Source organism: Camponotus vicinus, unplaced genomic scaffold (assembly GCF_025532165.1).
Source record: "Camponotus vicinus isolate PSW18456_S1 unplaced genomic scaffold, iyCamVici1.0 SCAF_4, whole genome shotgun sequence".
Lineage (NCBI taxonomy): Eukaryota > Metazoa > Arthropoda > Insecta > Hymenoptera > Formicidae > Camponotus > Camponotus vicinus.
The window spans coordinates 18,045,755-18,060,340 of NW_028141976.1; the positions used below are offsets into that span (position 1 = coordinate 18,045,755).

The 14,586-nt window shown below is 42.4% G+C and overlaps 2 long non-coding RNA genes across 3 annotated transcripts in view; one reads left to right on the forward strand and one right to left on the reverse strand.

Moving 5' to 3' along the window:
* The window catches only part of LOC145970898 (uncharacterized), a 161,010-nt gene that overhangs the window by 139,540 nt on the left and 6,884 nt on the right, over positions 1 to 14,586 (reverse strand). Inside the window, exon 2 of one of the 2 annotated variants that reach the window (XR_014438664.1) lies at positions 6,847 to 7,448. The exons of the other annotated variant lie outside the window; for it this stretch is intronic. This is a non-coding gene — a long non-coding RNA (uncharacterized LOC145970898). Of the gene's footprint in view, positions 1 to 6,846; positions 7,449 to 14,586 lie in introns of those variants that run through there. 2 annotated transcript variants of the gene reach the window in all.
* The window catches only part of LOC145970899 (uncharacterized), a 174,207-nt gene that overhangs the window by 24,344 nt on the left and 135,277 nt on the right, over positions 1 to 14,586 (forward strand). The gene's annotated exons all lie outside the window — the stretch shown is intronic.

The following is a 14,586-nucleotide window of genomic DNA, read 5'->3' on the forward strand; positions in this document are numbered from 1 at the left end:
AATTAACATAATTAATTAGAAATAAATCTCCTCTTCGTTCTTCTATCGCGTATCGAGAATCCTCTAGAAACAAGTCTCGTAAAATTAATTTAGTAATACATTCCGGAACAGCACCTTCGTCACGGATACACGTTCGATTCCGTCTTGCTTGACTCACCGAGCACAATAATAAATTAACGTCATCGCGTTTATCCGTTATCTTCACCACGACCAGACGACCATCTTCGCTACGCACGTTCAACCACAAGTATGCGCTCCCTTCTTTCACGTCCGATCGACTTCTTCGCCCATCTTCTCTAGGTTCTTTTTTCCTTCTTGTTTTTTTTTTATCGCGACGGAAACCAGCGGTGTAGGTGCGTCAATAAAGAAGCTATTGAACTTAGATAAGAGCACGACGTAAACCCAGGATTACGCAACACGTGCGTGAGTCGGTGTCGCGCGGCCGAGTGCATCGAATTAGGTATCCAGCGACATGCGTCTCGTTTCGCGTGCATCCTATGCAGGTGCGCTCGGTGAGCACTTTTACGTACGTCGACTTGCGTAATCTCTTAGCGAGCAGTCGCGTCCGGTAACGCCGCTTGCGCACGAGCGATTACTTAACGACTTAACGCCTTAGCACCGTCGCGAAAGCAACGCAAACGGCCACCGAAGTAGGCATCATCGATATATCTCCTCGAATAAACCCGGCCTATCGATCATCGCGGTTCGCGATTTACGAGTCGGCTGCGACCGCATGCTTTATGATATTTCAGTTTAATTCAAACGGATTCAACTCCTATGGTTTTTTTTTCCTGCTGCGATGCTAACTAGAGAAGAAAAATTACGCGAGTTTATAATGCCTGGAATGATACGCGTACAGAAAGCGTAGTGATTTATTTGATTTACCTCGGTGCAATTAATTATGATACTTAACGCGCGCGGCATCAAAACATTTCTTACTTGCGTAAGAAATTACCGATGGACGTCCTCACTCCGGCAATTAGTGGCGGTCGTTAAGGCTAGTCTAACCGCGAAATCACCGTCCTTTTCTAGCACGAGAGGCGTCAAACTTGTTCGTGATGGTGGTAACTCGTGAGCGACGCGCGCGTTTAAGTCTCGTAGGATAATCAGTCATCCTTTAGACTCTCTACTTCGCCTTCGTAGTTCGCCCACCACCGCGCCAATGAAAACGCCCGGTAGGATGATTTTCACCCTAGGCTAATTATTGTTATTAGCCGGTGGGCGAGCACCGGGAACCGCTATCGTTCGCTTGCTTCTGATATTATGACGTGGCCAGTCTGCTATTAGCACCGCGCGTCCGGAATGCTGATACGTTTTTTGCACCCACGGTATATTCGTGCCGCAATTACCGCCGTCGGGGCCCCTGCCGATTCACGTCCAATTTTGAGCATCGGGGGCGTACGCTAGAATAGCGGAGGAATGTTCCACGGTAGCCTGCTGTAGTCTGTAAAGCCACGCGAGGAGTAGCCGGTAGTCAGCGCTTATTATAACGATATTTTGAATGCCTGCCGGATTCGTGGGATCCAGCGTGCGGAGGAGCAGTCGTCGATTCTCGACCTGTTGTTTAAGAGTTAGCCGAAGCAGGCGATTAGATAAAGGTACGAGATATTCGATAATGGAGGTATGTATTTCGTATATGTGGCATGCGATATCGTCTATCGTGATATCGTTTTCTACGTCCAGAAATTTTCCAGGATTTTTTCGATGATCGATAAAAACGCAACTTGGGACCCAAGAATCGCCGGAAATTTCCAGCGCATTTGTCGGACAGTTCTTCTGTTTCACGGTCCGGCTCTTGCACTTTAGGGGGACAAATCGCATTCGAGCAACGGCGAAATGCTTCTCCGGTCAGTGGTTTTACGATCGAACAAGCTTGACTTTAGAAAATCCGTAATAGTGGTGTTCGCAAGAGCCTGGCTTAAGCGAGCAGCTCGAAACCGCAACCTCCGGTTTTCAGCGAGGTCAACGTATTAATTACGGAGTGTTTAGCGTTAAATTTTGTGGAACGGCCGCGCGCACGCGCGCGTATCTTATCCTCGTTCCTCGTTTTCGTCGTCATGATTCCTACGAATAATTATTATACGCCAACCACAAACTTACTAATCTACATCTACGATGCAAAGTCGAGATCTTTCCGTCATCTTTCTGCAAAGATGTGAAACAAAAATCATCGACGTGTAGAATCGCAATTTTTCGCAGACAACTGAGATGCATGATATGTGTTTGCGCTTGGCGGGATAATGGAAAGCAATGAGAAAGCCTGATGGATCTCAAGAATGGATAACACCCGCCAGGCCTTTCCATCTAACACGAGTCTATACTTTCGATTTGATAGACAAGTGACGCGCAAAACCAACGGCGTGTCTGTAACTGATCGCGCGTGTAATTTTACCTGAAAATTGAGCGTATCTCGCCTGGAGGCATTAAGTAATCGGACGGTCCTCAATCAACCTTTCCGTGCGATATCATCGACGTTTGAAACGACGTTTGAAACCGCGTCGAAAAACGCGCAACGCTCGGTCTTTCGCGACGTCAAGGGATGACAGGTACTTTGATCATGTTTTAATGAAAGTATATAATTCGCATGTTCGCTTCTTTAATTATTATTACATAACGGCTGGCTCGATAGTCGGCGTTTCTCATCGTCGCAAGTTGCAATTATAGAGCTCGCTCATTCTCGGGACGCACGACTGCTATGTGAAATCGATCTTCAACGGATATCCCTTTATATTTCGAAAAAAAGGAAAGGAAAAAAATCCAACGGATAAGAGATAATGGCTTCTCCATAATCGTTGACAATGGAGCGTCGTTAATGCTAGTTGGTCTCGCCGCATTCTTCCGCTCATTGTTACGCGAGGACCCTTTAGGGAGCACTTCTGTTCCACCCCCGCCTCGATACGCCTTGCGCCTAATTTCTCGGGGCGGGTTACGGAAAAGTTCGTGCGATAATCGAGATTTCACACTTGGACGCGCGATACGCGCGGGCGCCCGCAGCAGTCGTATTCTATCTGCCTTCTTTTTTATCTATATCGATCTCTCGTCGAGCTTTTTGCTGAAAGAGGGGCGTATTCGAACACAATGGGACGTTTGAGAGAAAGGAATGCGTCTACACGCGAACCTCGAGAAAATGAATTGGTTAAACTGTGGCCATTCAATGAGAATAAATCGAGCATCAGAATTATAGGAAAGATGTTGAAACGCTCGATCGATTTAAAATTCTATTAAAAGATATATTTGAAAATTATATTTTTGATACAAGCGGTCTTTTACTTTCGTAAAACCTGAAAGCGACATTATAGGTACGATAGTTTTCTTTGTTGCGTTTTCGAACGGCGTTGCTTTGATAATATATAAACACGCACACGGGAGATCTAATCTCCTAATTTATATAAAAAAAATTTCGAAAGGCTCGCTAAAAGAGATCCGACTATGCGAGCGCGTCTGTTGTAAAAACGCGGCCTCGTCTGCGGGCGCCAAAGGGTCTGAAAATAGCCCATTTAATCCGTGGGACTCCACCCACCCGGCGCTATTAGCTTTTGCATTTTTAACCTATGAATTCATCTCCGAAAATTAACAACCCAATTAAAGCGACCATTAACGTCTCGGTATCTCATTAGGCGGAGATCGTTTGCAACTTTTAATGGAAGGGGGCACCCGGTTTTTGCGAAACGGGCAGACGAATGAATGGATTCTCATTACAGAGAACTGCTTTATGATGCTTTCTTATCGTTTTTATGCCATTCGAACGGCCCCAATCGAGCGTGGATCCGTGCGAATTTCGATTCAACATTTAAAATCAGTCTGATATATATCAATAATTATTTACAATCCATAAACTGACGTGATGATGCGTCAGCTGCGTTAGAAAGTTGTTCTATTTCGACTGAGAAAATTGTTTTTCAAGTAATTTCAGCAATAAATTGTATAAATCCGTGTCGAAATTGTGTAAAATTCATTTCCATTTTAAAATAAAGTAAAAGCTTATCACCTATTATTAATCGATGCGGAGTTGAAGACTGCGTTGAAACTACATTGATTTGCAATATAAATATCTAGAATCTAGGTTATAGCACTTAAAATAAGTAATAGGTAAAGAATTATTATTGTTGCATGGAATTTTGTATATTCATTTTTTAAACACAGATATTTAATGAGACATAATTTCCGAGAAAAATTATTTTTTAAGTTTTTATAAAATTAAGTTATGTTATATAAAAGCCATTTTTCTAATTTTTATTTAAATCATTAAAATAAACAAATTAGATAAATAAAAATAGATATACGATATACTAATGAAAGTAATATAAATAACAAATAATTATATATACCTCAAGGTTGTTTCGCCGTCATGCTCGATGCCTCCTAGAGACCTCCTCCTGTCAGATTATCAGATTATCCGTTGATTCACATAAAGCACTCACTTGCGTAAAATTTATACAGTTTACACATTTCATTAAAAGTTCATTACGTGGCTATAAAAACGGACGCATGACTCTTTGCTCGGTACTTCTGAATTACGATGCAACAAACCATCTGCGACATTAAAAATGGATGTACTATTCAATGCATTAAATGCGCTGGCCGCAAATGAGCTATTTGACCAGTTACGACTTGCAATGCAATGTTTTGAATATTTAACTTCTCCTTTAAGAGGAATAAACCTTGTGAATTTTCGCATCAATGTCAAGGTATATATCTAAAAATACGAACAGAAATGTATCATTAATAACAAAAAAAGCACTGATTTATCTCGCCATTAAAACTATATTTAGAAATATATTTTTTTATTTATAAAAGAAATTATAAGTTTTATATAAAATACAAATTAATAAGATCAATAAAGTTCTATAAATATTGCTAAATAAGACAATATAATTTAATTAATATTAATTTTTAATAAATTTGTCTAATAAATATTAGGAGTTTTATTTTATTTTCATGCTATTTTGCACTTGGCCCTATTACGCCAATTTTATTGTCTTCTTAATTAAATTAAATTAACTATTAATACGATATAAATCAATATATTGTACATATTTATGTAATGCAATATATTCGAGTCAACAAGTATTGTTAAAAATATAATTTTTGTCTGTAAATTTATGACGTAATAAATTAAAATTCCTGTTTTTCTATCGCTTCGATTCGAATGTTTTAATGGATTAATCACGCCATATATATTTGTTTAAAAAATTATTGTTTCAATATGCTTACTCATTAATAGTAAGAGTTAAATATTCACAAATTGATAATTAATTATTTGTAAGGAATAATTTCAAGGTTCTTGAGATTAAAATATATATATTATATTTTTTAGAAATTTTATAGAATTGCAAGATAAAAGTGATTACTATTCTAATAAAATAACGATAAAAAGAAAGAGAAACACACGCAGTTAATTTGATTTCCTGTACCAAGCGATCATCTTTTCTTCAAAGGATTGAAGTCATAATGATCCTCTATTCTCTAAAACTGATTATCTCACTCCCACGCGTCCTAATAGGCGTATAATGATCGATGGAGATCGTTCTTCAATGGTCCTCCCTTTTCTCTCTCTCTCTCTCTCTCTCTCCCTCTTTTGAGGTTCAATCCGTTCGATCTCAGCGCGGGCGCGACGAATCTCTGGCAGGTGTGATCATGGGAAAAGATCAATTTCACTTATAATGGAAACATCTCCTCGCACTCCATCGGATTTATCCTGTTCTTAACCGCGCGGCACCGCCTCTCTCTTTACGTGATTTTTCGGAAAGCGTCTCTCGAAACGAGCCTTCCTTCCGATGTTCATTCATCATGTCGCGTCTGCCATGGATACCTGCATTGTTTCAAATCAGGACGGCTTTTATCTTCGACGTGCCGCTTCTCATTGTTTCACCTCCAAAATGCGGTCGATATTCGCCATTAAACGGCATCTCGGCACTAAATCCGCGCGCGTAGGGCAGCCTCGTAACTTCTTTTCCGCCACCCCAACGAATTGCAACCTCCCAGACGGGCCAGCGATTCCTGTTGAAAGCGACCGAACTTTTTCTATCTATTGTTTCAGTTTCACGCCAGATTTTACCGGGACGTTTCATTTGCCAGCTTTTGTCCCATAAATGCCACGGAACAATAGAATTTAATTACGAGCATCGGTGTTCACTTTCTTTGTGGACAAGCCGAGAGCTGTGAATCACTGCGACCACCGAAGAAGCGGATACCGGAATCTTTCGTATCGATCCGAGAATTTTGCGGAAAACGCGGAGAAAAGCTTGAAAGAAATCCGAAACTTGAGTTAAAGTGCAGAACGAATTAATGTCTAGAAGTTTTGGGAATTAATTAAGAGTCTTTTCTACGCCTCAATCTTGCACGTAGAGAAAAAAATAATGAAAGTGATAAAATTTTGATGGAGGAGGCCGAGTAGTCGGGATAAATTTATGCGAATCCACCATCGAGAAACGCGCCACCCTCATTAACGATATTTATTGGTGGCTCCGCGCCGATAATTCAGCCATTCATCAGACCGATCTAACGATCAGTTCGGTTCTTGCGCGCCGGCTCAGGCAAAATCGATTAAAGTGATCGACTGCGGAGAGCAAGGAGGCCCGCTCTCACGGGCGATCTGCACGAGGATTTCTGTGAGTGTGCATGCACGCGGGAACTAATTCTCGAGACAATGCATCATCGAGTTCGGGACTTGAAAGCGTCGAACGCTTCATCAAGGAACCTTACGTTAATGAGGATAGCGCATAGGACTCTCCACAAGAGTGATGTATATATACATCCCTATTTTTTGTCAAACCACGTGTACAAGCTCAATGTAAATCGAGTTTCGGCGATCAATCCAAAGGAAAGATTTTGACTGCCCAAGGGTGTCTCTTAATTATCGGCGGAACCATTCTGTTCGCCTTATCTCGTGATGCATCGTTCTCTAATTAGTTTGCAGACGACAAGCGAGCGTACACTCTGGTAAAAATTTTTCTCTACTGTTTACTAAAAATATTAGAGCGCTTTCACCAATTGAATGAGTGGAAACACAAAACTTTTTGTCTGTGATTCATCCTCATTTTTGTTTAACGTTTCACCATTTCGATTATCGGACTCACTTGAAGGGACAGGAAGCGGCCAGAAAAAGGGACCGTTCCTCTCCGACGAGATAAGAGCGCAATCCGAGTCCCGATTTCCGAGAGCGAGTCATCGATCAAATCTACGGGACACAACACGGAATACTCATTGAATTCGTCAGTTTCGGCGCCATCCTTCTCACTCGTTCTCCCCTCACTCAATCTCCAGTTTCTCGGAGGTGCTGAGACTTCCGTTGGGCGCATCAGGCAGGTGAATCGCAATCGATGGTGTGTGGTTGGACGATGGCCGAGGAGTCGCGGTGATGCGCTCCCTGCGGGTTTTCGGGTTGCTTGGAGTCTCTTCAGGTCCACTCGAGCGGCAGGGGGCGACCGGGCACCCCGTGGCGTCGCCTGCACGTTAAATCACTTTGATTATCTCCGGGTTCCGTCGATTAAAACCTTCGTGGTAATTATCTTCTAGCGGTTCTAGCACATCGAAGAACAGCGAGTACAAACTGCTATTTAATTACGCTATTTAATTTTAACTCTCCGGATTCGCCAACGCTGACTGCCACGCGCAGCACGCGGCGGCCGTTACTGGCTTAATTTATCGATTGTGCGCGAGAGTTCATTGTTAATTTCTTAATAAACCGCGGCACGATGCACGCGAGACGCGCGTTTCGACGAGAATCATTCGGATGAAGGCCTCCGACAGCTCGCAATTGAGCTCTGTAAAGGATATCTTTGTGCATTTAACGACATGAGCTGCGTGCTCTTTAACAAGAATAATTAAATGGTTGCTGTGCACGCACACTAAACTAAACTCGACCTGACGAGCGATGCATATTTTCGAAAATAATTCAAATATTATGCTTTACGATGTTTAGGCAGATGTAACGAATGATATTTGGGAGGAAGCATTAAAATTTCTTATTAGATAATTAGAATTTTGTTTTGTAGCAGGGTGGTCGAGAAACCTGAATCGTTTTCTTTTAGATTTATTTCAAACTAAAGACTTTCCACCAGGACACTCCCACAAGCTCTGATCAAGACAGAATGGAAATTTATTTCGTCCTAACCCTCTTCAGAAAAAAAAGATTGCTCTGCGTGTAGCAGGTTGAAATTTCAAACGCATATTTTCACGAGGATACTTCGCATTTTTCTTCTTCGAGATCAAGGCCTAAATATTCAAAACTCCAGGTGCAAACTATCACGTGTGAGACGCTTTTACGAAGGAAGGGAAAAGCTATATATTTTGAAACGTACATTTTTGTTATGCGTATTGGAGTTTTGGCGAGCTCTATACGTTCTATCTCGTTGCCTGGTTTCCACGTCGTGGCCGACTGCCCAAAAAGGCGTGCCTAAACAATGAAGTTTATGGGTTGAAGCCTGCGGGAGCGGCTATTAAAACAATCGACAGTCGCGCTTGCTTGCGGGGGATGCAAATGCAGGCACGAGCACAATGGTTTTCGAGAGAGGTCGCGGCAGTAAATACCGGCATAATTGCCAGCCTCAAATGTTAGGGCTCTTTCACGGACAATTTTTCTCTTTTTTTTCGTGTTACGATAGGCTCTTCGCATCTATGGGTTCGCTCGCAGGATTAGATTGCAAGACTAGATTGCAACATAGTTCTGTTATTTTCTTCATTGTTAAAATAGATTATTAAATTGATTTAAAATGGTAAAATAAATTTCAAATAATTATTGCTAAATATCCATTTTTGCTTATTCATTTTTTAAAGAAAAGATTATGTTAAGGGGAATATTTCGACACATACACTATATATACATGTACTATAGAATATAAGTACACATTAATATGTGTGCAACTTTATTAGGCAAAATAAAGAATCTCTATTGTTTCCTTTTTCGAAGATGTATTACAATATTAGAAGGTAGATTATTGTTATTACATAATAATTACATTATTAATCATAATGATTACGAAATTATACAAGTACGAATAGAATACCGATGACGCAGACATTACTGCAGAAACGAATTACGAATCTCGAGAGAAAAAACGGGCCTATGGGCTACCAAAGCAAATTATGCCGCGCGCGCATATGCGTCACCACACCCGCCAAATGGCCAATTCGTGTTTGCAGATTGCCTCTATCTCGGCACCCTGTCGCGACCAGAGATTGCAGTTTCCTCTTTCCATCTTGGACGAAAACGAATAAGCTAACGGAGGGCAGAAATGCGGACCAAATAAGAGAGAGCGTTCTTATTTTACATCTCACGAACGAATTCATGGTCGCGCTTGTATCATTCGAAAAATCTATAAATTATTACGTTAGGAAAAAAAAAATTAATTGCATTTCCACGCAGCGTACAATACCGCGAGTTATTATCGTACGAAATATATTACGGATAATGACTTTGCGAAGGCGCGAGTTCGGCACGAGCGAGCAAGCTGGAATATTCGCTCGCCGGAGGCGAGCACAGGCGCCACGCCTCCGAAAGTCGTCGCGCCGGCTTTCCTGAAAGCCATGTCGGCGCTAAAGCACCCAAGTCGGATTAAAAATGCCGTTGGGAACAGGTCGCGTATTATTATCGCCGCACAATGACGGAAACGACGACCCGAAAAGTCGCCCGGTCGTTCCAACGCGCGGTGCCACGTTTTATTAGTCCCCCTGGTCCGCGTTTTCTGCTTCCCGCGATCGCGCCGATTTAATTCGATAATCACGACGAGCGATCGGCGCGAATACAAACGCGTTTTTAAACACGTCGAGCCACCGGCCGAGAACCGAATTCCAAGAATGGCGAAAACAGCGATAAATTGCCGATTATCGTGCTCAACGTCCTTCCTTTCCCGTGCTCGTTTTCTTTCATTACGCATGCGGTTGTTGTATTGTATGTTGTGCGTGCGCATCGCGCGGGCACGCACGTGCCTCGTTAAGGATATCTCCGAGACGCGTTTCATTCGAGAACTGGAATATGCAAGGTACACACGAGGCTTAAACGCCTATCTTTGTTTCTTTTTCTTCAATTTTACGGAAGCTTAAAATTACACGTAAATTATTCACCATCCTGATTGTTCATCATCCTGATACTCTCTTAATGATTATCAATTTTCAAGCCGTAAGCATGATTCATAAAATCTTATACAATCGATTATTCCTCTTATGTAAACAGGAGAAACACGTATCTAATAATTATTAATTATATGAAATGTCCATGAAAAACATGATGATTAAAATGTCTTTCGTCATCTTTTTAATTGTCAAATTTGGATATTTTTGTTATTATTATTTTATTTTTCTTATTTTTATTTAAGTTATTCATATTCTTAGATGTGAAAAAATGTCACATTTATTGGCGAAATGTAACAATTTGAAAGAAGCGACGCGTCACTTTGTATTTTTTCTTTGAAGACATCCGGTTTGAAATTTTTTATGTATCTTTTTATATACGCATTTAATTTTTTCATAATCAAGGTAAATATCGTTAATGCAAGAACTAAGGAATCTTTAAACATTATTGATCTCGTCAATAAGAATTATACGTTGCTTCTGCGCGTTCGAAGATATTCACATGCAATTACGTTACGGATAATCATTGCGTAAAGTCACATTATCAAAGACCTTTCTGAAGGAACCTTCTTAGATAATTGCTTAGGATCGCATTTTTTATATAGTATAGTTCGATAAACTCCGTACTACGATTCCTCGATATCGATTAATTAATTCGATTCGCGTGCATCGAGCAATGGATGCGCTCGAAGATAACCCAGCACGATAAGTTCTCGATAAATTGGCTGTAAATTTTTTTTTTAAATAAGAATCCAGTCGATATGTTCTAAAGGTCTTTGCGATGAAGACGTACGTGATCCCGCGTGCTGGAATCGCAGTCAAAGTTACTCCAAAATCGTGGGTCCTCGGATTGTTTAGGCTACGTCGAAGGATTAACGAACTCCCGGCGTCGGGCTAAGTCGAAAACGTCTCGTGAAATATTTCTAAATAGTCGCGGGCAGTTTCGTCCCGTTGAGACCGCGGAGCCAAAGCACGCGTATAATAATAGCTAATAAAGCGAACGTAAAAGAAGGAGAAATGACGGGGGGAAGGCGGGGGGTCCGCGGTATGGCAGGTGGCCCTTCGGTCTTTCACGAGGCACACTCCTCTTCGCTGCCCGAAAACCAAACTGGTGCCCTCGCCTCCGGGCCCACGCGAGAGCGGAGAGAGTCTCCTCCTCGTCTCGAAGTGGCTTTTGTCTGCCCGACCGGAGCGACAAAAAAATAACGCGCCGCGAGAAGAGATCGTGGGCCTCTCTCTCCAACGAGAACTTAAAACGTTCTTTAACCTTTGAGTGGTATCCTGAGAGAGAACACTCGAGGCGACCCTTCGTTATCGAGGACGGCGGTGAACGTCGCGTTCTCCGGTAAGAACGGAGTCGAGAAAAGAATACAAATTCAAATATAAGGATCTTGACAAAATAAGCCTCGTATTCTTTAGTTCTTCGAGCGATATATTAATAATAATTAGCGGGAAAAGGTTTGATAATTTTCTAAAATAATTGAAGACCTATAATACAGTTTTGTAATGTTTCAATAGAGGTATTACATCGACATTTCTCTACTGCCTCGAGCAGGTCGCGCTAGGTACATAAAGGATATAATCGTGAGCGACTCGAGGGCGCGCACGTGCGCGTCAGGACATGTTGTATTATTATGATATAAGACCCGCGTAGCCGGTATAAAGCATAAGCCGGTGTTCGGGACGGTCAGCTCGCACGCTGCCGAGAGCGTTGTTCGGAATATACGGCGCCACATTACCGTCAACGCCTGGCTCCTATGATCCCCCCGTTGCTCTCTTTGCGATGCCTAAGCGAGGCGTACTCGGATAATTTAGCTCCGAGATCGACGTAAAATATACTCGCGGGCCGCCACGTGTAATTCCTCGCGCCCACGCGAGACGAAATGTTTCCTATTGAGTTATATACATTCAACGTTCCATATCTGCGACGTAAAACTTTACGTCCGCGCGTTCCTATCGATCGGCCCCCAACGCGAATCCGATCGATGCTCTTTGTATCGTGAATCGCGCGTAAAGTCGCGGTAAAATCGAACGCGAGCTCCGGCAAACACGATGGCAAAGTGGACGTTATGATTGTTAATCCTCAAGAGCGACACATGCGCTTACGTAAACCTTGTCGTCGTGAGTTCCAGACCTGGGCGCGCTTTACTTTCGAGCCGAGATTCTTATCGTCGCTGTTTACGTCCATTTATTTAACTTTCTCGTGGCCGCGCGTCCAGATATAACGTCGAACCACGCACGCGTCTACTAAAATACTCGCTCGCGTCGACGACGATGAGGAGGACGTCGCGTCTGCCTTACTTTATCGCCTTGCGATGTAATCTCTGATAAAAGCGCGCCTTCTCTGGTGTCTCGGCGCGATCTCGCGTCTCCGTGACCGATACCACGTTCGATTTTAGTGCGCGCCAAATCATTGTAAAATTGTCCACTTTTTCCCACGATCGAGCGGTATCGCGCTGATCGGAGACAATCGTGCAAAAGTCCGAATGCGAAGGATGTATTGTAGGCTTAGGAGGAGGAAGGCGGACGAGGAGAAAGAAAAAGATAGAGATTGAGAGTGTAATCGACCAACAGAGATGGCCCCTAAGTCCCCGTATCCCGCCCACGCGGCCAGACAGAATAAAACTACTCGAGGATGGTCGTAAGTATTGAGAAAGTACGCACTCGTGCCGTACCAAAGGAGAAACGACGAGGATGAGCGAGAGCAGAACGAGAGAGCCGTGACGATAGAGCCTCGGGGGAGGGACGGAGGAAGAAGAACGCGGCGGGTCGGCTATGCCACGTAACGCTGTTTTACAGCTTCTTCGGTCCAGTTGTTGCGTTAATGTCCTCATACGCTCGGCGTGGGCGCGACCGATCCGCGACACGGCCTAACATTACTTCGCGTGCCACGCAATTGCGTGCGAAGGGCCCAACTTGCGATTTACGAGGCGACGGTCTTAGAATGGACAGAGGTGAGAGAGCCATTTATTCCGAGACAGCATCCCCCCGGGGAAGAACGTGCAAAACACACGTTATGAAGCACCTTTCGGTATTACGTCATATATTTCTGATTCTTGTACATTTGGGATATATAACTTATCTACAAAGAGGAGATTCTTTAATTACGTAGAAGCGATATTTGGGTCCATCTACTTCTTTCTCTCTCTTTCTCTCTTCCTGGACGACCTCGTAGCAACCTGCTGTGGGCCGTCGGGGTCTCCTCGCCCACACGTCGATACTTAGCGGCAGTCCTGCTGCCGCAAAGACGGTTATTAACGGTTATTACGTTACGGCTATTTGTCGATGAAAAAAATCGCGTCGAACATCAACGGACGTACAAAGTTGTTTGCGATGAGCGCGGAGATTCGCGCTCAGACGACGAGAGATTTATTTTCCGCGACGAAATAAATAAAGCTTCGAGTTTATACGCGAGGCAAGTAATAGGGGAGACTGATGGCTAATTACCAAGACTTTACGTAGCTAGAGAAAAGTGGTTACACCTTGGAGAGATGCGTGCGTATCGTCTAAATGGATTGTAAATTTCGTCGCAGTCGACCCTCGCGTGACCCTCTACCGGTTACGTTCTTAAATTTTATGCCTCCCTTCAGTACCTTCGATGCCCCTGTGAATGTAAGCGTATTAATAATTCAATATGCGGCGCGGTGGATGGCAAGGATGGTATGTAAATTATCAGATGCGGTCGTTGAGATTGCGTTTATGAGAGAAAGAAATTTTTCTAAAATAAATTAAAAAAATAGTTTTTACATAGTAACCGCCAAAATTTTGTTCTTATTTTCAATCTTAATTTTCTAATATTTATAGCTAACAAGATTTCGATAATTTAACTTTAAGAATTATAGTATATATAAGGATTAAGAATGTATATAAGAAATTAATATATATAAGAATTTTAAATTAATATTTAAAACAAAAATATTTTTAGCTTAACTATAAGTAATTTTTATTAAATAATTTCAAGAAAGAAAGTGATCTATTTATCTATTTAAAATGTCATCAATGAAAATTAAAGTGTCAAAGATATTGGAGTAAAACTAGAGATCAAGAATTCGACTCGGTGAAACTTATTTTTATGCAAACTTAATTTTCTTCTAATGTGATTAGTATTCTAATAAACAATTTTCTTTAGTCAATACTTTATCTTATATAGGAACTTTACCGCATGATATTTTCACATATTTCATATCAATTTTATAAATTTTGTTGCATTCTAGCGTTTAAAGCCGAGTGTCGATAAGATACTTGATGCGAGATTCGTGAAGTGAGAAATTCTTCCCAAGTTCAGGTATCTCGAACGTCAGCTTCTTTACCTCTCGACAGAATCGCTCGTGGTGAAACACGGCAGGGATGCTGCGCGTCCTGTGTTTCCCGCCCCGCCCGCCCTTTGTTTCCATAAATCACGGACCCGGCGGAGTTCCGTCGAGAATGGGCAGGTGCTCGTGCACCCACTGTCACGCTCCGTGCACCCGTGCCCGCAACTCTTCCTCCTCCTCCTCCTCTCTTCTTTCTCATCCT